The sequence below is a fragment of the Muntiacus reevesi genome, chromosome 3 (assembly GCF_963930625.1).
Source record: "Muntiacus reevesi chromosome 3, mMunRee1.1, whole genome shotgun sequence".
Taxonomy (NCBI): domain Eukaryota; kingdom Metazoa; phylum Chordata; class Mammalia; order Artiodactyla; family Cervidae; genus Muntiacus; species Muntiacus reevesi.
Genome location: NC_089251.1, coordinates 117,848,177 through 117,872,834, shown reverse-complemented (window position 1 = coordinate 117,872,834; position 24,658 = coordinate 117,848,177). Strand labels below are relative to the sequence as shown.

General features: G+C 39.5%; 1 protein-coding gene across 1 annotated transcript in view; it reads right to left on the bottom strand.

Moving 5' to 3' along the window:
* Positions 1 to 24,658, bottom strand: part of PDE6D (phosphodiesterase 6D) — a 54,885-nt gene that overhangs the window by 7,971 nt on the left and 22,256 nt on the right. The gene's annotated exons all lie outside the window — the stretch shown is intronic.

Sequence of the window (24,658 nt, the reverse complement as noted above, 5' to 3'; positions counted from 1 at the left end):
CATAGTAGATGAGCATCATTATGTATGGAATGGTTCTACATTTAACCCTCTGGAGAGACTCTAAGTTGTGCTGCTCTGTAAAAAACGTCACAAAAGAGAACCACAGGTTACCCAGTAGTGTGCCCTGAGTGTGACTGGTACCTAAACCTCCTGAGCCCTAGACCTGCTTGGGCACTGTCTTCGGACGTGACCCCACCATTGCTTTGAAGTTGTGTTTGTTGTGCTACTCTCCTCTCAGTGTGTGAAATCCTAACAAATTCTGTTGCAAGCTCATTATATCACTTGATATGGTTGCTCTGTTGCACCTATGTGGTTTTCTCACCTCTTTCATATTTCTACATTCCACTTTTTTTTTTTACATTCCACTTTTTTACTTTAGCAACTGAATCTAAAAGTAAGTTAAAACTATCCACCCTTGCTTAGGCCATATCTTAAAAAGTGGAAACGGTGACAGATTTTCTTTTCTTGGGCTCCAAAATCACAGTGGAAGGTGACTGCAGCCACGGAATTAAAAGATGTTTGCTCCTTGGAAGGAAAGCTATGACAAACCTAGATAGCATATTAAAAAGCAGAGACATCACTTTGCAACAAAGGTCCATAGAGTCAAAGCTATAGTTTTTCCAATATTTATGTACACATGTAAGAGTTGGACCATAGAGAAGGCTGAGCATCGAAGAAATGATGCTTTCAAATTGTGGTGCTGGAGAAGATTCTTGAGAGTCCCTTGGACAGCAAGGAGATCAAACCAGTCAATCCTAAAGGAAATCAATCCTGAATGTTCACTGGAGGGACTGATGCTGAAACAAAGAGCCAACTCATTGGAAAAGACCCTGATGCTGGTAAAGAATGAGGGTAGGAGGAGAAGGGGGTGACAGAGGATGAGATGGTTGGATGGCATCACCGACTCAATAGACATGAGTTTGAGCAAACTCCGGGAGATAGTGAAGGACCGGGAAGCCTGGCGTCCATGGGCGTCACAAAGAGTCAGACACAAATTTGCGACTGAACAACAACATACATATATACTTACCCATTCTAGAGTCTCTGTGTATTAAGAGAAAACTTCCCCAACTGGAGAAATAAAACAGGCACTACTGCTCTAGCAAGTCCATGCTGAACTCAGATCTAAACAGAACTGCCTTAGACATTTAAGCCCAAGGTTCTCAGAAGACAACAGTACTCATTCAACCTGCAGTGTACATGCTTTTCATTCTTTTCCTGCAGATAGTCTCTTATGTACTAATATAGCCACAATGGACACCAGCCTTTCTTAAATAAGAGAACTAAAATTACTTCTAAATTTCCAGGCTTACAATGCAAGTAGGACATTCTAGCAAAACTACTATAAGAAAAGCCTTGGGGAAGGGGTTCTCCTCACAAAGCAACAGATGGATCAGACCTAGTAGCTTCTAGAAAAAGCATTATTGTCCCTGACCCAGGTCAGCAAACAAAAGCCTGGGACCAGGACTTACTCTTCAATCTGTCAGGGGATAAAAAGAAAATAGACTTAAATTATTCTATCTGATAGTGGATAGTGAATTTGTTTCCTCCATTTTATAAGGGAGAGAGGCTGCTAAAAACATATAGCTTAATTCCTTAATATAAGCATCTCTTGTCTTTATAAATAATCAGATTAAGGATTTAATTATCTTTGGGGAAAATGTAGTTAAAAAAAAAAGTATCTTTGGCCACTTCAACAATTAGGCATTTCCTGTATGTACCCTAATCTGGAATATTATTTACTAGTGTCTATATCATATATTCATTTCATAATCCTAAACCTGTGACATTTGAGCCTCATTAAATAACACAAAAAGCTTCCCAGGTAGCAGAGAGGTAAAGAATCCACCTGCCAATGCAGGAGACATGGGTTTGATCCTAGGGTTGAGAAGATCCCCTGGAGGAGGAAATGGCAACCCACTCTAGTATTTTTCCCTGGAGAATCCCATGGACAGAGGAGCCTAGTGGGCCACAGTCCAAGTGGCCACACAAGTCTAAGTCGGACAAGACTAAGCAACTGAGCACATACATACATACACATCCACACATACAACACAAAATCAGGGAAATACAAACAGAGCTCCATTCAAAGATACTGGGGTGAAGGTAACTTAGAGATCCTCCAAGTTTTGTGATTTTAAGGGTGAAAAGAAAGGCTCTTACCTCATGACAGAGATGCAGTCATTTTTTGTTGTTGTTTCATTATTCGGACACCAAGTCATGTCCGACTCTTTGTGACCCCATGGACTGTAGCCCACCAGGCTGCTCTGTCCATGGGATTCCCCAGGCAAGAATACTAGAGTGGACTGCCATTTACTCCTCCAGGGGATTGTCCCGACCCAGGGATTGAACCCACATCTCCTGTGCAGTCATTTGGGAACAGCTTTCTAAATCATAAAAATACAAATCCAGGATACCCTATCAGTAAAAAGAAATAAAAATGATGGAGGAAAGTGTCTTATAATAATAACAATGAGAAAAGCTAGTCTACAAAAGAAGCATATTTGCCTAAAAATGCTGGAAATGAAAGACAAGCTCTTATGACTGATCATGTGGCTGAAAACATTTTTTAACAGCTTTTTGCCAACCAGATTTTTATTTTATTTTTCCAACCAGATTTTTAAAAGAAATAAGAACCTGATTTTAAGGCTCAAAGTTCAAGTCACTTCCTATCTTAAGAGAAGAGGATTAGGTGGACAGGCTTTAAGGAGGGGGAACTAGAGGACTATTTATAAATACCACCTTCTGGGTCAGCTGGGTCTTTTCTCATTTAAAAGCTTCCTGGTGATTTATATATGAGATGAGCTCAGAGGAACGCTCCTTTACTAAGGGAAGCCTCTGCTGGGGAAGAAGGGTTGTCCTCAAAACCCCCATATTTGGAATCAGACACCCAAAAGGAGACGCACTCTCACATGTAAAAATAAATGCATCTTAAAAAGAAGCTTTAGAACAAAAGCAATAGTTTGTAAAGTATCGAGCTTTATGAACGTTAACAGAGGAAATAAACTAAGATAAACATTATGGAAGAACGAGACATTTGGTTTAACATGGACAGTTGCATAAGTCCTCTAATGTTTTAAAGAACAGATGTGATCTGGTATGAATTATATGCAGTCCAGCATAGGAGCTGGGGACAGTCCTGAGGTACTGAAGGCAGTGGAGGTGCAGAGGTGGTAGTGGACTGGGGAGGGAGCATGTGGGGGTTGGAAGAAACCAGTTAGATGAGTGGTGGTGGTGGTGGTTTAGTCCCTAAGTTGTGTCCAACTCCTGTGACCCCGTGGACTGTAGCCTGCCAGGCTCCTCTGTCCATGGGATTCTCTAGGCAAGAATACTGGAGATGAATGGGGTATTAGGTAAATTTCTCCTGGAGATGTCAGTTCAGGAACTGGGATACAAAGAGTTAAAATACTTCATAACAATCATCTATAGAAGCATTTTGGAAGAGTACATTGAGTCTTGTGGGTCTTAATTAGTTTTAAATGGAAATAGTAAACATTAATTTTTGATTAATTACTGAATAACATGAACATTCATTATTATACTGTATATATAATATATGTTATATTAACAACATTAAAATACTGAACAGAACAGATTCACCGGACATGGCAGTATCTCACTGGCCACTTAAGGGAGGGAAAAATGAGGGACATTAGGGGAAGGCAAGGGAGTAGAGAGGGAATGAGGAAGGCAAAGAGAGGAAAGAGGAAAGAAACAGAGCACACAAGAACAGGAAAAGGGACTTGAGGGAGAGAGTTAAAGAAAAAAAAAAAGTCACTGAGAAAAAGAGACAAAAATGCCCATATAAACTCAGAACCAAGAGATAGGGTGAGGACAGAAGGGAACAGAAAGGAAGAGGTCCAGCAAGTTGAGAGATCAGATTCTAGTTTTTTCTACTTTAATATTGCACTATAGAGCATTTTGGTTAATGGCTTTCACAGAATGGTCTGAAATTGATGGGTGGAGAAGGAAACAGCAATCCAACCATTAAGCCCCTCTGACAGTGTTAATTGGCTGATTCATAGTTCTCTGAAATTTATTATCCAAACTGTGGTTACCAGTGGGGAGAGGGTATGTTGAGGGGCAATGTAGGAGTACGTGAAGAGGAAGTACAAACTATTAGCTATAAAATAAGCTACAAGAATATATTGAACAACATGGGGAATACAGCCATATTTTATAGTAACTATAAATGGAGTATAGATAGCTTCCCTGGTGGCTCAGATGGTAAATAATCTGCCTGCAATGCAGAAGACCTGGTCAGGAAGGTCCCCTGGAGAAGGGAATGGCTACCATTTCAGTATTCTTGCCTGGAGAATCCCATGGACAGAGGAGCCTGATGGGCTACAGTCCATGGGGTTGGTTGCCAAGAGTTGGACATGAGTCAACAACGAACACTTTCATAAATGGAGTATAACCTTTAAAAATTGTGAACCACTGTATATTGTACATATGCAACTTATCTAATATTGTCCAGCAACTATATTTAAAAAAAAACAACAACAAACAACTGTGGTATTTTTGAGAATGAAAGAGGTGCGTACTGGGAGGTACACTTAAATGAGCTGGTTCATACAAGTGCTTAAAAAGTGCCTGGGCATTTAGTTAGCCATGTGTTAGTTATTATCATTATTACTGCTTATCATTTCCAACCTGGCCTCCGTGCTTCCAGTCTCCTTTTTAAAAATTTATTTATTTTTGCCACACAGAGTTCATTGCTTTGTGTGGGCTTTCTTTACTAGTGGTGAATGGGGACTTCTCTTCATTGTGGTGCTCGGGCTTTTCATTGCCGTGGTTTCTTTTGTTGCAGAGCACAGGCTCTAGGTGCAAGGGCTTCAGCAGCTGTGGCACACTGGCTTAGTTGTCCCAGAACATGTGGAAACTTCCCAGACCAGGGTTCGAACCCGTGTCCCCTGCACTGGCAGGCAGATTCTTAACCACTGGCCCACCAGGGAAGTTCTGTTTCCATTCCTGCCTCTTCCTCCAGCCCATCCTCACAGATGGAAGAGGTTTTTTAGAACTGTAAATCAGATGTCAATCCCCATTTTTCCCTTTGCACTTAAAAATTAAAGAAGCCCTTTGTCTGGTTTCCAGGGTCCCCCAGTTGCTACGTTCTGCTCATAGTGGGCTCCTTCTACGTCTCTGACAGAGTCTCTTTCTGCCTGCTTTTGTCCTGACTCTTCACATCCTCAGGTCCTGGCTTCAGTGCCACCTCCTCAAAGACACCTGGGACCACTCAGTTTCCAGCAGTTTCCAAAACCAGATGTGCCTGACTCCTGTGTCAGGGTTTCTTCTTGCCCCAAGGCTAACACCTGGCCACAGCTGGCTTCCCAGAAGCAGAGGATTTGTGGTACCTCCATCTCCCCTGAAAAAAAGGCTAAATACCACTCCACCTTCATGTGTGGCTCTCTTGGTCGAAAACTTTCAATGGATCCTCCCAGACTGATGCAGGGCTCCCCATATATCTGATTTCAAACTATCATTCATTTAATAAATGTTTATTGACAACCTACTGTGTGCTGAAGACTGACATCAAAGTCACATGTGAAAAAATCCAGGCAATGTTGTCTCATAAAAGGTGACAGGTGACCCACTCCAGTATTCTTGCCTTGAAAAGTCCATGGACAGAGAAGCCTGGTGGGCTGCAGTCCATGGGGTTACATGACTGACCATGTGTCCATCAGGGTGGAGGAAGATGAGTTGGTAGCAATAAACTGGTAGAACTAAAAAAAAAAAAAGAAAAAGAAAAAAGTGACAGGTAGAGGGGAAAATAGATCTAAATTCATATTATTTTATTAAAATAATGATCTTAAATATGTATGTAAAAATATTTCATCCACATTCCTTTTTAAAACATTTTTTCATTGGAAAGAAAAGAAATTGCCTTATACTCAGGGTCACCATTTATTTAGGCATTATTCTGATAATCTTGTGGGTTTTCTTTACTTAAAACCAGAAAATTTATTTACTCACTTCCTTCAAGATAATTCATACTCAAGCTGGATAATCTGCAATGATACTGAGATAATTCTTTAATGATATTAACTGCAACCCTAATATCAATCTAAGGATGGAAGATACATAAGATTTCTATTCACAGCAATTCACCAAGAAGGGAATTGGTTTATCAAGCGTTATTCTATTCTAGCCCGTTTTTTTTTTTAAATAAACTTTTAATTTTTGAATAGTTTTAGATTTACAGAAAAGCTGTAAGATAGTAGAGTTCTCATATACCCAACACCAGTTTCTCTTTTTATAAACATCTTATGTTTGCTGCAACTTATGAACCAACACTGATAGCTTATCATTAATTAAAGTCCTGGGTTCGATCCCTGGGTTGGGAAGATTCCCTGGAGAAAGGAAAGGCTACCCGCTCCAGTATTCTGGCCTGGAGAATTCTACAGACTGTATAGTCCATGGGGTCGCAGAGTCAGACACGACTGAGTGACTTTCACTTCACTTCATAGTTTGTTCAAATTTTCTTAGTTTTAATGTAATGTCCTTTTCCTGTCCCAGGATCCCATTCAGGAATCCATGTTACATTTAGTTGTCATGTCTCCTGAAGTTCTTTTTTTTTAAACAATTATTTTTATTTATTTATTTTAGTTGTGCCACTATGTAGCATGCAGGATCTTAGTTCCCCATCCAGGGACTGAACTGGTGTCCCCTGCATTGGGAACACTAAGTCTTAACCACTGGACCACCAGGGACGTCCCCTGAAGCTCTTCTTGGCTGTGAGAATTTCTCAGACCTTCTTTGTTTTTGGTGACAGTGTTGAGGAGCACTAGTCAGATATTTCCTGGATGTCCAAAAACTGGGGTTTGTCTGATGTTTTTTTCTTATGATTAGATTGGAGTTATGGGTTTTGAGGAGGAAGACCACTGAGGTAAAGGGCCATGTCAAGGGTACATAATATCAACATGACTTATCACTGCTGATGTTGACCTCAATCGCCTGGCTGAGGCAGTACTTGTCAGCCTTCTCCATTGTACACAGTCATTTCCCCTTCTTTCCTTCTTTCCTCTTAGAAGGAAGTCACCGTATGCAGCATGAATTAAGGGGTAGGGAGTTATACTCCACGTCCCAGTGGGAAGAATAACTAGATGAATTATTTGGAACTCTGCAATGGAGATTTGTCTTTTTTCCCATTTACTTTAAAATCAAATTATTTATTTATATCAGTTCAGTTGGTTTTATTACCAAATAACTGTGCTCTGATACCTAAATTATCTATCTACATGAAAATATTTCAACACTAAGCAATTTGTTTAAAAATATTTAAGATGGGACTTCCTTGGTGGTCCAGTGGCTAAGCCTCACCTGTCTCAATGAAGAGGGCCTGTGTTCCATCCCTGGTCAAGGAACTAGATCCCACATGCTGCAACTAAGAGTGTGCATGCCTCAACTAAGACTTGGTTCAGCCAAATAAATAATAAAAGTAAATAAATATTAAAAAAAATATTTAAGATGTTCACCTGTAAATCTCAGGGATTCATTTGGATTGTAGAGGGGAAGATAGACACCACAGGGTATATTAGTAGACAGTAACAAGGAAAAGCTGAGACAGAGGAAAACCAAATTGGTTTGGAGCAGAACACCTGGATGAGAGTCCAATTTCTATCATATAATAGTTGTTGATCTTAGGTTAAGTCATTCATCCTGTCCGAGTTTTAGTTTGTCAACTACTGATAACACTTTAAGCCTTAAGATTACTGCAGGATTATATGAAATACCTACAAAAATGGTCTATAAACTGATAAACTTGATACAGGGCTTTCCAGGAGGCACCATGATAAAGAATCTGCATGCTAATGCAGGAGACACGAGAGATGTGGGTTCAATCTCTGGGTCGGGAAGAACCCCTGGAGTAGGAAATGATAACCTGCTTCAGTATTCTTGTCTGGAAAATTGCATGGACAAAGGAGCCTGGTGGGCCACAGTCCATGGGCATTGCAGAGTCGGACAAGACTGAGCACACACACAAACTTGATACAAAAGTATGACATTAATATATCATAATTATTCAGGATTGGAAAAAGAAAAAAAAAGGAAGCAACTTCTGAGTCATTTCACATTCTCTAATAAAAGCACATTATCTTAAATGCTGTATAATCTTCAACAAGGGAAAAATTACAAGTTTAGTTATATGAATTAATGTTTGACTTTGGTTTATTCACTCAAAACCTTATAATTCCTAGAAAATCTCTTGCTGTCCTTTTTGTTGCTCATATATGAATCAGTATTTCTTTTCCCACCTTCATCTGTTTAAACATACGTATGTGTACTTAGTTGCTCAGTTGAGTCTCTTTGCAACCCCAAGGACTGTAGCCCACCAGGCTCCTCTGTCCATGGAATTTTCCAGGCAAGAATACTGGAGCGGGTTGCCATTTCCTACTCCAGGGATCTTCCTAACCCAGGGACTGACCCCACGTCTCCTGGGTCTCCTTCATTGGCAGGTGGATTCTTTACCACTGTGTTACCTGGGAAGCCCGTTTAAGAGTACAGGTGAGACTTAAACCTACTTTATATTTGTAAATACACATATCCTAGATATTAGATAGATAGCAGAAATTGTATTTAGGGGTTTGAGTACCTTAACCTGAAAAAAAAAAAAAAGGCAGAGATGGCTCTCTTAGTTTTTCCATTTGAAATGAAACCTAACTTTTATTAATAACTCCTTCTGGTTTTCTGTTTGACTCACATTTTGTACTGACAGGGCTTCCCCAGTGGCTCAGACAGTAAAAAAAATCTGCCTGCAATGCAGGAGACCTGGGTTTGATTCCTAGGTCGGGAAGATCCCCTGGAGAAGGGAATGGCAACCTACTCCAGTGCTCTTGCCTGGAAAATTTCATGGACAGAGGAGCCTGGCAGGCTACAGTCTATGGGATCTCAAAGAGTCGAACACACCTGAGCAACTAACACTTTCATTTTTACTTTCACTTTACAGTGACATGTATTAACTAAAATTAAAAATTAGGTGATTTTTTGGAGAAAAGTCACTAGAAAATGATTTTTTCTTCTACTGTACTTATTAAAGCTAGTTCTGATTTTTTCTCCTGTATATTATTGATACAATAGTCTGCCAACTAATTTTTCTCCTTCAATCTGTAGTCCATTGTTTTCTTTTTTCTTTTTTTCAAGGAGAAAAATAAAGTTTTATTTGTACAACTTGATAAATAATTCTCACCCCATACAATTCACACAAAGTGCACAATTCGGTGGTTTTTAGTATAGTCACAGAGTAGTACCTCCATTACCACAAAATCAATTCTATAACATTTTCATCATCTCCCTCCCAAAAACCCCAAATTCATTAGCAGTCACTCCCACTTCTCCCCAACATCCCCAGCCCTGGGCAACCACTAATCTACTTTCTCCATATAGAGATTTGACAATTCTGGACATTCCATACAAATGAAATCACACAATATGTGGCTTTTCCTGTCTGGCTTTTTTCACTTGAAGTTTATCCATGTCATGGCATGTATCAGTACCCAGTTTCTTTTTAATTGCTGAATAATATTCCATTGTCTGGATATGCCATATTTTGTTTATTATTTGATGGGTATTTGACTTGTTTTGATTTCTAGCTGTTACAAATAATGCCACTATAAACATCTGTTTACAAGTTGTATGGATGCATTTTCATTTTTTCTATACCTAAGAGTGGAATTACTGGATAATATGATGAAAGTGAAGTCGCTCAGTCGTGTCTGATTCTTTGCGACCCCATGGACTGTAGCATACCAGGCTCCTCCGTCCATGGGATTTTCCAGGCAAAGGTACTGGAGTGGGTTGCCATTTCCTTCTCCACATTGTTTTCTTAAGGTGTGGTTTGATGATCTTGTTAAAAATCCTGTTCCTAAGGCCTCATCTCAGTCTTATTTAATCAGAATCTCTTCAGGTGAGGCCGGGCGATGCTCATTTTAAAAAGCAATTCTTATGTGCAATAAATTTGAAGTACCATTTGTCTAGCCTTTACAATCTATGACTGGAGTTACACTTCTAAAGTACAAGCTGGATCATATCATTACTTCCTCTTCAAAAATTTTCAAAAGTTTTCACTGTTGCTAATTTCTTAGCTTGGCATTTAAAGTTCTTTACATTGTGCCCCAGCATCTGTCTAGTCTCCTTTCTGCTTCATATCCCTTCCAATCCCTTCCTGTACCCCATTCTTATCTAGGCACAGTGAATATACTGTGGCCCATGCACCTCTAGGGGCTTCCCAGACGGCACTAGTGGTAAAGAACCCGCCTGCCAATACAAGGGACATAAGAGACGCAGGTTCGATCCCTGGGTCTGGAAGATCCTCTGGAGGAGGGCATGGCAACCCTCTCCAGTATTCTCACCTAGAGAACCCTATGGACAGAGAAGCCTGCCAGGCTATGGTCCATAGGGTTGCAAAGAGTCAGACAGAACTGAAGCAATCTGGCCTGCATGCACACGCACCTCTGTGCTCTCTGGTTAGCTTGGATACTTGTTTGAGGTCTCTCATGAGAGGAGCCAGAAAGATCAAGAGAGTCAAGCTGCTTTTTGGGAACCCAATCAAGTGTTATGATCACCACAAGGCCACACCAGACAAGCTGACAAAAGGAGATGGGAAGAAACCAGTCTTTAGCTCAGAGGACCCTTGGAGGCAACCATGACAGAGAAGCAGAGTAACAAAGACACAGTAATTATCATTGGCAAAGGCCAGCTATAAATGCCCCAGATGTACCAACCACAGAGCAAAGGTCCCCATATCATCCCAAGAAAATCTCTCTAAAACATATCAAGTGTGACTAGTCTCTACTTCCATTACAGAAAGAAGGAAACACTCTTCGTGGCTTAAACATTTATTTATGCCACTTTCATATAATGCCATAAATGCTGTAGAGCAAAACGTGTCCCAAAGAACGGCAGTTTCTCATCATGTGATGACTAAGAAAAAGGCCATAAAGCAGAGCTGCTCAGTATCCTAACCAAAGTTGCAGAGCCAAGAGGCAGCAGCCCAGGATTTGGAATGATGGTCAGACTCTGAAGCTTAAGATTCTTCCACTATTCCCACTGTCTCTCCATGACAGGGAATAAATTTCTTTTTCTATCCTTCAAAGATTAAAATCTATTCTTCTATTATAATTTTTAAAACTACCATGTTTTTTTCTTAATGAGAGTTCCAAACAACTTATTTTTAAGAAGACCCAGAAAAACTCTTAAGTCTTCAGCACTTCTAGAAACACCAAACTGCTCAAGCCAATGGCAATTCCAGTTTCAGTCACTGGCTCCTACTCTAGGTGAAGCTGATTGCTCAGGAAACTGATTCACCGGTAGAATAGAGCTTTTAATTCTTTCAACCTTTAATTCAGGTCTCCTTTACTTCGCCCATTCATCCACATCCTGAGTTTTACTGTCTTTGGGTGATGCAATTGAGGATGACTATTAGGCAATGGAAGAACAAATATAAGTTTTTACCAATGGATGAAAAGAAATGTTTCGGATTCAGGCGAGAGAGTGAGTCAAGAAATGTGGAGTAACCTCCCAGAATTTGGAAATAAAAGCAAAACTAAACAAATGGGACCTAATGAAACTTAAAAGCTTCTGCACTACAAAGGAAACTATAAGTAAGGTGAAAAGACAGCCCTCAGATTGGGAGAAAATAATAGCAAATGAAGAAACAGATAAAGGATTAATCTCAAAAATATACAAGCAACTCCTGAAGCTCAATTCCAGAAAAATAAATGACCCAATCAAAAAATGGGCCAAAGAACTAAACAGACATTTCTCCAAAGAAGACATACAGATGGCTAACAAACACATGAAAAGATGCTCAACATCACTCATTATTAGAGAAATGCAAATCAAAACCACAATGAGGTACCATTACACGCTAATCAGGATGGCTGCTATCCAAAAGTCTACAAACAATAAATGCTGGAGAGGGTGTGGAGAAAAGGGAACCCTCTTACACTGTTGGTGGGAATGCAAACTAGTACAGCCACTATGGAAAACACTGTGGAGATTTCTTAAAAAACTGGAAATAGAACTGCCATATGACCCAGCAATACCACTCTTGGGCATACACACTGAGGAATCCAGATCTGAAAGAGACACATGCACCCCAATGTTCATCGCAGCACTGTTTATAATAGCCAGGACATGGAAGCAACCTAGATGCCCATCAGCAGATGAATGGATAAGGAAGCTGTGGTACATATACACCATGGAATATTACTCAGCCGTTAAAAAGAATTCATTTGAATCAGTTCTAATGAGATGGATGAAACTGGAGCCCATTATACAGAGTGAAGTAAGCCAGAAAGATAAAGAACATTACAGCATACTAACACATATATATGGAATTTAGAAAGATGGTAACAATAACCCTATATGCAAAAAAGAAAAAGAGACACAGAAGTACAGAACAGACTTTTGAATTCTGTGGGAGAAGGTGAGGGTGGGATGTTTCAAAAGAACAGCATGTATATTATCTTTGGTGAAACAGATCACCAGCCCAGGTGGGATGCCTGAGACAAGTGCTCAGGCCTGGTGCACTGGGAAGACCCAGAGGAGTCGGGTGGAGAGGGAGGTGGGAGGGGGGATCGGGATGGGGAATACGTGTAACTCTATGGCTGATTCATGTCAATGTATGACAAAACCCACTGGAAAAAAAAAAAAAAAAAGAGAAAAGCAACAAAATAAATTTAAAAAAATGTGGAGTATAAATGTACTTATTTACAAAACAGAAAGAGTCACAGGTGCAGAAAACAACCTTACGGTGAACAAGGGGGAAAAGAGGTGGAGTGGAGGGATAGATCGGGAGACCCAGACTGACACACACGCACACTACTATACATAAAACAGACAACTGGTAAGGACCTATTGTATAGCACAGGGAACTCTATACTCAGTACTCTGTAATGGCCTACATGAGAAGAGAATCTAAAAAAGAGTGGAGAGGGAGTTCCCTGGTTGCCTAGTGGTTAGGATTCTGGGCTTTCATGGCTGTGGCCTGGGTTCAATCCCTGACTGGGGAACTGAGATCCCAAAAGCTGTGTGGTGTGGTCAAAAAAAAACCCAAACCTTAAAATAAAAAAATAAAAAGAAGTGGATATAAGAATATATATAACTGATTCACTTTGCTGTACAGCAGAAACTAATACAACGTTGCAAATCAACTATACTCCAATAAAAAAAAAGAAGTCCCACTTCTGTTAAGTAAGGGGTACTTACTTTGAGGGTATCAGCCCACTATGGCTCCCTTTGCCTGGCAAAGCAATAAAGCTACCCTTTTCTACTTTACCCACTCCCCAAAAAAATGTTGAGCAGGAGAAATAAAGGTGTTTAAGTAAAACAAACCATGATTCACACTTACTGGGTAAATGCTAGAAACATTCCCTTTAAAGTCCAAAGTAGGGCAGAGATATCTTCTAGTGCCACTATTATTTTATTCTGGAGGTACTAGACAACATAATTATAAGAGAAAGAAATAGGAAATATAAAAATTGGAAAAGAGAAAATAAAATAATCATTATGTGCCAGTGATATGGTTATATATCTGGAAAACTGAGAAGAATCAAAAGAAAAGTTACTGTAAATAATAAACAATAAAAGTAAGGCTGCTTGGCTCAAGCTCTATCAGAAATAAATTCTAAATGCTACTGAGGGACACAAAAGAAATATTAAATAAATGGAAAAGCATATCCTAATTTTGGATGGAAAAAATTAATATCATAGATTCATCTGTTAATTTAATGCAATCCAAATAAATGTAAACTCTAGGATTTTTAAAAAACCCGAAAACTGATCTTAAAATTCATATGGAAAGTATGAGAATCATCAGGAAAATCCTGAAGAGTAACAAGAAAAAAGTAACAAGAAATATATCCTTACAGATATTAAAACTTATAGAGCTTTAACAACTAAAATAGTGTTGAATATGACTAGACAGATCAATGGAAGAGAAAAAAATCATATGGAATTCAGTACATATTAAAATTCTTAAAGAGAATTTTTAAAGAGATGGGAAAATTCTTCAAGAGATGGGAATATCAGACCACCTGACCTGCCTCCTGAGAAATCTGTATGCAGGTCAAGAAGCAACAATTAGAACTGGACAAGGAACAACAGACTGGTTCCAAATCAGGAAAGGAGTACGTCAAGGCTGTATATTGTCACCCGGTTTATTTAACTTATATGCAGAGTACATCAAGAGGAATGCTGGGCTGGGTGAAGCACAAGCTGGAATCAAGACTGCCGGGAGAAATATCAATAACCTAAGATATGCAGATGACACCACACTTATGGCAGAAAGTGAAGAACTAAAGAACGTCTTGATAAAAGTGAAAGAGGAGAGTCAAAAAGTTGGCTTAAAACTCAACATTCAGAAAACTAAGATTATGGTATCTGGTCCCATCACTTCCTGGCAAATAGATGGGGAAACAATGGAAACAGTGACAGACTTTATTTTGGGGGGCTCCAAAATCACTGCAGATGGTGACTGCAGCCATGAAATTAAAAGATGCTTGCTCCTTGGAAGAAAAGCTATGACAAATCTAGACAGCATTATTAAAAAGCAGAGACATTACTTTGCCAACAAAGGTTTGTCTAGTCAAAGCTATGGTTTTTCCAGTAGTCATGTATGGATGTGAGAGTAGGACATAAAGAAAGCTGAGCGCCAAAGAATTGATGCTTTTGAACTGTGGTGTTGGAGAAGACTTTTGAGAGTCCCTTGGACTGTAAGGAGATCCAACCAGTCCATCCTAAAGGAAATCAGTTCAGAATATTCATTGGAAGGACTGATGCTGAAGCTGAAACTCCAATACTTTGGCCACCTCATGCAAAGAGCTGACTCATTTGAAAAGACCCTGATGCTGGGAAAGATTGAGGGCAGGAGAAGAAGGGGATGACAGAGGATGAGATGGCTGGATGGCATCACCGACTTGATGGACATGAGTTTGAGCAAACTCTGAGAGTTGGTGATGGGCAGGGAAGCCTGGCATGCTGCAGTCCATGGGGTCACAAAGAGTCGGATATGACCGAGCAACTGAACTGAACATGTTAACGGAAACATTTAAAATCAGTAGCAAAAAACAATGGGACTATTGAATGTGTTAGGACAAAAAGGTAGTCATATAGAAAAATTAAATCTCTATCTCACTCCTTCTATTAAAATGTACTTCAGACAGATCAAAGTTAAAAAAGAAAGAAAGCAAGGAAGGAGAAAAATACAGAGGGAAGTATGGGGATTGTTTTCATAATGTAGGATTGGGAAAGGTCTAATATGATGAAAAATCCAGAAGCCTTTACAGAAGTCTCTTCCTTCTCTGACCAAAACTGCAAACTGCCAGAAATCCTCATTTCTTCTGTCACTGTCTTATTCCTCCCATTTAAATCTTCTAGAGGTTATTTCTTTTAATACATAAATTATTCCTCCATCTGATTTTTTTTTTAAAGAAAACACAGTTCAGCTTTTACACCGCAAAAGTTTTAGTTTTCACTGTATAATCTTTTACACTATTTGAAAACATTTTAATCTGTATATTACTTAAAAACAAAAGCACAAATAACTTCAATAAGAATCACTTCCTAATTCTTAACCAAAGAACAGGCCTAAGTTTTCATACCCTAGGTCACTTGAATTTCTTTCTCTGGAAGCTTTCCTCTGTAGTGAAGACTTGGCCCTGGCTCCCTCACTGCTCTAATAATATGGTAACTTCTGCGGATGGAGAGGATTCCAGGAGGATCTATTGAATTTGATCAGATTAACCTTTGCAGCAGCTTCTGCCCCGGTCAATTCTGGTGTCACTGGTTTCATAAAGGCAGAGGTGTGAGGGCTTCTTTAAAAAGAGGGGCAGAATAATCACGTCACATGTTCGTATCTCCTGGCTAAGACAGACACTATAATCCAACATCGCTGAAAGAATCAAGATTTTAAAATGAGCCTCTGCTTGCCAAATGGCCCTCCTGAATGTCTATTTTTGTCTTCCTCTGTCTGATTTTCTAGTACTTGCTCCTCATTATTCCTTTTATTCTGAATACTCACAAGCTTTTAGCAGCTGTTTTGTGTACTAGTTACTGTTTCCCTAATTTGGTTTATGGACTTACTGAAGGCAGAGGTATTTCCACTCATGGAGTTGATAGCAAAAACCAGGGAAATCTTTGGCTATCCTGGCTTTTGCATCACATCAATCAATAACTTTCCAGTGTGCCAAAAGTAATTAGCAAAAAAAAAAATTTGGGGGGGGGGATGGGGTAATAGGGTTAAGTAGAATGAATAAGAATTTGCTTCCAAATTAAGTCTAGGGTACTCTGTATAAGGACGGTCAACATTAGTTTTCATAGAGTAAGTTTTCTTGGAAAGGATTTTTCTTTTAGGATAATGCTTGAATTAAGGCAAAAAAGGGACTAATTTCTTAGTTAGCATTTTATTTTTATTCTACTTTGTAAAGTACTTTTTTTTCATGACACTTTTCTTCCCTGGTGGCTCAGCTGGTAAAGAATCCACCTGCAATGCAGGAGACCTGGGTTCAATCCCTAGGTTGGGAAGACACCCTGGAGAAGGGAAAAGCTACCCACTCCAGTATTCTGGCTTGGAGAATTCCATCTGAGCAACTTTCACTTCACTATTAACAGGTATCTTAAAGTTACTGTACAGTTCTTGTTTACTCAGCACTTAGTTCTCATTTCCAGTCTTCCTAAAAGTAATCAATTTCTAGACATAATCCTTTTTTTCCATTTTAATAACAGTTTAGAATTATAAACTTTCAAAAATGTAGTCTCTTACAGATGCTACCAAAATCAAAACAGGGGCACATTCCTAAACTATGCCAGAGAAAACAAAAATCATTAGCTCTATTAGGTTGAAATTTGACCGAGGACAAAGGGATCATTTTTAAATGGACTATTATTATTATAAATAAATAGAAGAGTATCCTTTATATTTTCATACTATTTTTAGAGATTTTCTAGTTTGTAAAAATAAATGTCTGCCTGCTGGTCATTCGAATGCACACATTTAACTAGAATGAGGTACCATATTTAAGATCCTGTGATATTCCTTCATATAACAGGAGAGAGAGATTGAGAGAGAAAAGAGGGAGAGAAGAGAGACAGATATAGACAGTTATGGAGAGGGGAAGGGAGAGAGAGAGGAGAGGGGGAAGGAGGGGAGGAAGGGGCAGAGAAAAATGAGAGAGAGGGAGTGACAAAGGGGAGAGTGCCCCTGCTTTTTTATGCAGATGAATTTAATGTTAGCAGTTTAGAACAGTTGTGTGAAAATGAAGTGTGGTTTTTGTTTGGGTTTTGTTTTTTCTTTTTGTAAATTACATGGTTTAAATTTCTCTGCAGGAATTTATTGTTTTAAAAGTACCAAATAAGTTATCTCATAAATGGAGAAAATTTTCTGAAATAAATGTTTAAAGCCCTAATTTGAGATTAACTAGCAAATCTCTAAAAGCAAATTTCTGTTTACTGTGATTTCTTCAGGCAGGGCACATCCATGGTAAGTATTCATTGTGATAGGAAAAAATGCCAGTCATGTTAGTTAACAACTTCTGAAGATTATATCCCAATTAGATACAATCATATTTCAGATCTGAACCCCCTAAAAAGCCAGAACTTAATTTGTTACATCACTGTAATATATCTTTCCCTACCACACAAGGTCTCTCTCTTAGAGAAAGATATCTTTGATGTCTTCATAAAGTGACATTTTTGTTTCCTTTTTTTCCCCTAAGTTTAAGAACCTGAAGTGCATCATTATCACATCAATGGCACCTTATAATAAGCATATGCTTGGCTTCCCTGGTGGCTCAGATGGTAAAGAATCTGCCTGCAGTGTGGGAGACCTGGGTTCCATCCGTGGGTTGGGAAGATCCCCTGGAGAAGGGAAAGGCAACACTCCAGTATTCTGGCCTGGAGAATTCCAGGGACAGAGAAGCCTGGTGGGCTACAGTTCATGGGGTTGCAAAGAATCATACATGACTAAGCAACTAATACTTTCATTTTCTTTCAATATGACCTCAAGCAAGTGCCAAGACCAAACTATCTGCATGAGAAACAACGTCCAAGGCAGCACTAAGTTTACTCAACCAAGGTAACCTGAAATTCTCGGCTGTATTAGCGTTTGCTGGCAGAGGTGGCTGCTGTCAGTTCGCTCCTGTCACATTATTTTTCTTTGTCTCCGTCAGAAGCCACAGGGGAGGGCAACAGGGTTTGCTTCTACCTCGTAACAACAGCAGAGGTTATGGATTCCCTCTGCTGCTCTGACGAACTTGATTCCTGGCTCCTCGCCTGGAAACAGGGTAAAGCTGGAGACAGATGTATTGATACCAAACAGAACAAGAAATCTGCTATTCTATGAAACGTTTGGTTGGCTACTTGGGGAACAACAGAAAAGTCTGTCAGAGAAAGGAAAAAAAGGAAATTGTGTAGAGCTGGCTTTGACCAGAATGTCCACTAGCTTCCTTGATATCCTCGGTTTCTTTACTCCACTTCTCATTTCTTTTAATACACACTGTGGAGTTTGACTGTAAATAAGATAGCTGAAAAGCAGCTAGTTTCACGACTGTTTTGCATGGTTATTCACCAAGTGGACTCTCAGGGTAATCCTAGAAGGTATGTGACCCAGGAAAAATAGTGGTTAATGGTACTGTACCAATGTCCCTTTCCCAGTTTTGATAATGTAGTATAGCTATGTAAGATGTTATCACTGAGGAGCACTGGATGAAAGGTACATGAGAACTCACTTTCTATTTTCACAACTTCTTGTGGCCTAAAATTATTCCAAAATGGAATTTGAAAATTTAAAAAATAGACACCCATATGTATACTACACTAGTAGCAGTTTCTAAGACATTTAAGACTATGAGCATGCTCAGTCGTGTCTGACTCTTTGCAACCCCACGGACTGTAGCCCACCAGGTTCCTCTGTGTCCCTGGGATTTCCCAGGCAATAATACTGGAGTGGGTTGCCATTTCCTTCTCCAGCAGATCTTCTCAACCCAAGGATTGAACCCAGGTCTCCTGTATTGCAGGCAAATTTACCGTCTGAGCCACAAGGGAAGCCCTGCTGCATTCTATGCCATATGCTAAATTCCAAATTATTGAAGAAAAATGGTTGATTATCTCATATTGTTTACTATATTACAATTGGCCTCAATAATTACATATAAAGAAAATATAGATGAATATGTAACCTAAGGATAAAGAAGGCCTCTCTAAAAAGAAATGCAAAAGAAAATAAACCATAGAAGAATAAAGTATGTACAAATTCCAGAAAAACAGTTCAAAACCCAAGTGGTTTCAGCAGGAGGGGGCGAGCACTAGATAGAGTGCTCACTAGACAGAGTGCTCTGGGGACAGAGATTGAAGCAGACTAGGTTTTTCAAACTGTTTAATTTACAAGAAGAAGGTATCTCTATTACTTAATTTAAAAGTATCTCAAAAGTCAAACCATAGAACACTTTATACCTCAAAATCATCATAAACAAAGTAAAGTCAAATGAAAAACTAGAAAAATATGACAAGCAAAGGGACAATGTCTTTACCACAGAAGGAGCACTTACATGAGAAAAAGACAAAATGGCTCAAAAGAACAGTAGGCAAAAAAATGCAGGAAATGCAAGTTTTCACCTGTCACACTCCCCCAGCCCAGACTGGCCCTCACAGAAGGTGAGAGAAAGCGCTGCCTCCCTGGAACCCCGAGGGAGAGGTGCCTCCTTGAGGGAGGATCAGGTTTCAGGGAAAGGGAGGGCTCCAAGAAGTGCTCCTGGAGGAGGAGATTGTGTTTAGAGCAAAAAAGGGCTTTCTGATGGGGTGGTGTTGGGGAGAATTGGGTGGAGTAAGAGGCAAGAGGGTGAGACCATCAGAATGGACTGGTGCCTGGAGGAGCCCACGCTTTGGGAGGGTAAAGGAAGTTTATGGAGTCATTTATAGCCTGTTCTCAAGGTTTCCAACTTTTGACAAAATTATTTTGGTGCTAAACTTGCCCGAAGGGCTTTGTTTCTTTGGGCATTGACCATCCTGACCTCTCTTGACCTTCTTTTCCAGTCAGTCACCAAGTTCTGCTATTTTCTTCCATTAAAATGCAGTTTCACCTCCCCCCCCCCACCCCCATCCAATCTGCACACTACTGCCAGACTATTGTTTCTAAAATATCACTTGGATCTTTTCTCCTCCCTGCTCATAAACCTCTCGGTGCTTTCTGCTGTCTCTGGGTCAAGCATAGCCACACATGCTCATCCGACATCACGAGGAGTCTCAGGTTCACTTCAAAAACACCTGTTCCAGCCAAACTGGTTCCATCACAGACCTGTCCCTATATGTGCCACCATCCCCCCAAAACCTTTTTTATGTTTTTCCTAAGTCTGATTTTACACTCGAAAGACCCTTTCCTTGTTACTTCTCCACGGTCTAGCCTTCTTTCACATTCAGTTTCAACCCCTCTTCTCCCGCGAGTATACAATGTGCTTAAAGCACAAGAGGGGAGTCTCCCAGCCCCGGTGATAATCATGGCACCATTATTTAATAGTTTTGTGACCTTGGGGTCACTTTTTTTAGGTTTGAACACTAAGTTGCTTCAGTCATGTCTGCCTCTTTGTGACCCCATGGACTGTAACCCACCAGTCTTCTCTGTCCATGAGATTTTCCAGGCAAGAATACTGGAGTGGGCTGCCATTTCCTTCTCCAGGGGATCTTGCTGATCCAGGGACTGAACCTGGGTCTCCCTCATTGCAGACAGATTCTTTACCGTCAGAGCCACCAGGGAAGCGGTTTCCTTAAAGCTTAGTTTGCCTCAACTCCAAAATGTAATAAATATTTGCACAATTTTTGTGAAGATTCAATGAGAACTGAGGTATGTAAAACTAACACAGTGCCTGGAGCACAGGAGATCAGTAGTAATGCCTGGAAGCTCACTAGATAGTACTCATTATTACTGTCCAAATACATTTCTTTTCTCTGAGTATAAAGTTTAGTTTTTCTTATGAGTTGGTGCTTGTGGGCACTGCTATTTTCTCTCTTAAAATTAAATTTTTTATACTCATTAACACTGGATGTAAAGCTTTACGTTAGGTGCTTTATGTATACAAAACCACATGGGTTAGGTACTGTTACTTCCATCACTTCACTTTCTGGGTGGGAAAACTAAACTTGGAGATATTAAAGACTGAACCTAATATTAAACAGCTGGAAGAAGCAGGTGATTTTCTTTTGATTGATCTATTTTTAAGGTTGAAAACTGTCTATGATTTCCATGAATGATCACTGGACAGTCCTAATGAGTCAGGTCTGGTCTTCCCTCACCAGGAGACTTCTCCCAGGGAGAACTGAGCACTGTCACCAGATCTGGCTTCAGCTTCACTCCCCAAACAGCCAGAGACTGTGCTTTCCTCCAGGGACTGCTCTAACCCTCTGACTTTAAGAAAGAAAGCACACTAGAAGCCCCATGTTTTGTTATAAGAGAGGAAGATCATTTCTGGCATGAGAAATCATGCCATAAGGCATCAGAATAAAAACCAGGTTTCCATCAATGAGAAGCACCCTGTCTTTCTGAGGAGAAAGAGAGGCTCTTAACAGAACCAAGCCTTCTGAGTACAGAAGAGGCCAACCTTTCCCAAAGGCAACATTTAAAAGAGTGTGAGTCTTAAAGAGTCAAAAGACAAAACCCTAAAGGACAAAAGGACAGACCCCACAACTGTGTATTATTTACTCTGATCTATTACATGAGAGTGCCAGTACATACAACTAGATTTGTTTGGTAAGAACTGAACAAACATAAAAATGAACCACTGGTTCCAGTATTAACTGACACGGTAATTATGTTTATAAACTGATTTCCAGTAGAATCATCACACATTAGGCCTGTAGGCCTAATCCTGTAGGCCTCTTCAGGAGCCTACAGTTTCCAGATGGTGAGAAAGCACTGCCTCTGAGTGAAACCTGCAAATTTTACCTTGCTAACTCTCAAACTGTTTTGCCTGATAAAGGTTAAAGAACTTTAAAACAAGCAAACAAAAGAAACCAACAGCCATAAAACAAAACAAGTTCACCTACTTAGAAAATAAACATGCCTCCCCCAATTTACTATCTCTTAACTACCAAGGGTATTTTAGAGGTCAGAAGGAGTAGATATACATTCCTGTCAGTAGGGGAGCTGCCCACTGCCAGCCTCTGGACAGATACCCTGGGCATGGATTCTCTAAGGCTCAGTGTCGGTAACTTCCTGAGTTCAGGGAGACTGGGATTGGTGGATGATCAACAGGAGTTTTGAGGTTTCTCCCTTCATTCACCCATTTATCAAATTCTGCTCAGAGGGTCTTTACTTGTGAAAAGAGGGCAAAGAACTTTTTTCTTTACAATGCTTCTCTCCTACATGTCAGAAGAGAATTATGAGGACTGGGCAGATTAAGATGGTGATATTTCCCAAACTGCTCTACAAATTCAACTTAATCATTATCAAAATCCCAGCTGGCTTTTTTTTTTGGCTGAAATTGACAAAATGACCCTAAAATTCATATGGAAATCAAGGGACTCAGAGAACTCAAACAACCTTGAGAGAGAAAACAAAATTGGCCAAATCACACTTCCTGATTTCAAAACTTGTTATAAAGCTACAATAATCAGATGGTGTGGTACTGGCATAAGGACAGACATACAGAACAAGGGAAGAACTGAGAGTCCATAAATAAACCTCACATTTATGGTCACTTGATGTCTGACAAGGCTGCCAAGACAATTCAATGGGAGAAAGAATAGTTTTTTCAACAGATGGTACTGGGACAATGGGCTATCTACATGCAAAAAAAAAAGCTGGACCCCCCCCCCCCCAACATTCACATCATACATAAAAATTAACTTAAAGTGGATCATAGGTCCGCATGTAAGAGCTAAAATTACAAAACTCTTAGGAAAAATACAGTAATAACTCTTTGTGACCTTGGGTAAGTTAAAACCCTTCTTAGATATGACAGACTAGAAAAACACAGATGACAAAAGAAAAATAAACTGGATTTCATTAAAGTTAAAAACTCGTATGCTCCAAAAGACACCATTAAGAAAATGGAAAAACAATCTACATAGTGGGAGAAAATATTTGCAGATCACGGATCTGAGGAGCAAATTGTATCCAGAATATATAAAGAACTCTTACAACTCAATAAGACAAATAACCCAATTAAAAAATGGGCAAGAATCTGAACTGACATTTCTCCAAAGATACAGAAATGGTCAAAAGGACATGAAAAGATGCTCAACACCATTAGTCACCAGGGAAATGCAGATGAAAACCACACTGAGATATTACTTTACACCCTCCAGGATGAGTATTAGTAGGAAGACATGTGTTCACAACCACGTAGAGAAACTAGAACCCTCATACACTGCTGGTGGAAATGTAAAATGGTGCAACTTTTGGAAGAGTCTGGCAGTTTCTCAGAAGGTTAAACAGAGTTACCTCATAGCCCAGCTATTCTTCTCCTAGGTATAAGTCCAAGAGAAATGAAAACATATGTTCACACAAAAACTTGTACGTGAATGTTGATAGCAATATTAGTCCTAATAACTAAAAAAAAGTGAAGACAACCCAAATGTTCATCAACCGATGAATGGATAAACAAAACGTGGTAGATCCACACTATGGACTATTATCTGGAATTGTAATGGAATTAGACACATATATATATGCTATAGCGTGGATGAAACTTGAAAGCATTAAGTGAAAGAAACCAGTCACAAAAGCCCCCAAATTCCTTGATTCCATTTGTATGAAATATCCAGAATAGTGGAATCTACAGAGGCAGAAGGTAGATTAGTGGTTTCCTACAGCTGGGATGGGAGGGTAGAGGAAATGAGGAATGACTGCAAGAGGAAACAGGGGTTTCTTTTAAAAAGGTGATGAAATGTTCCCAAAGTGACTGTTGATGGCTGCATAGCATTGTGAATAGAATAAAAACCACTCAACTATACATTATAAATGGGTGAACTGTATCTCAATAAAGCTGTTAAATGTGCATTTTAAAAAGAATTACAGGGATATCAAGAAAAAGCCTTCAAAATTAATGAAAAGGTCAGGAAATGTTTCAAAAACAAAAATCCACAAAATAATCAGAAAAACACTTGGTAAGTACGCGAAAAAGATATAGAAATAAAGTAAAAACATTCTTGGTCTGGATCTATTCTGAAAAACAAATTTTTAAAAAACACACTATGGGGGGCAGGGATAAACGGAGTTTGGGATAACATATGAAAAGTGAAAGTGTTAGTGGCTCAGTCGACGCTTTGAGACCACATGGACTGCAGTCATCTGAGCCACATTATACAGTAGTGTGTATATGTTAATCCCTGGACTTCCCTGGTGGCTCAGATGGTAAAGAATCTGCCTGCAGTGCAGGAGACTCAGGTTTGATCCCTGGTGGGAAGATCCCCTGGAGGAGGGCATGGCAACCCACTCCAGTATTCTTGCCTGGGAAATCATATGGACAGAGGAACCTGGCAGGCTAGAGTCCATGGGGTTGAAAAGAATCGGACACAACTGAGCAACTAACACTTTGTTTCATATATAAAAAGGATATAAAAAAAATATATTTATATATATATATAAAAGATAAACAAAGACCTACTGTATAGCACAGGGAACTATATTCAATATCTGGTAATAACCTATAATGAAAAAGAATCTGAA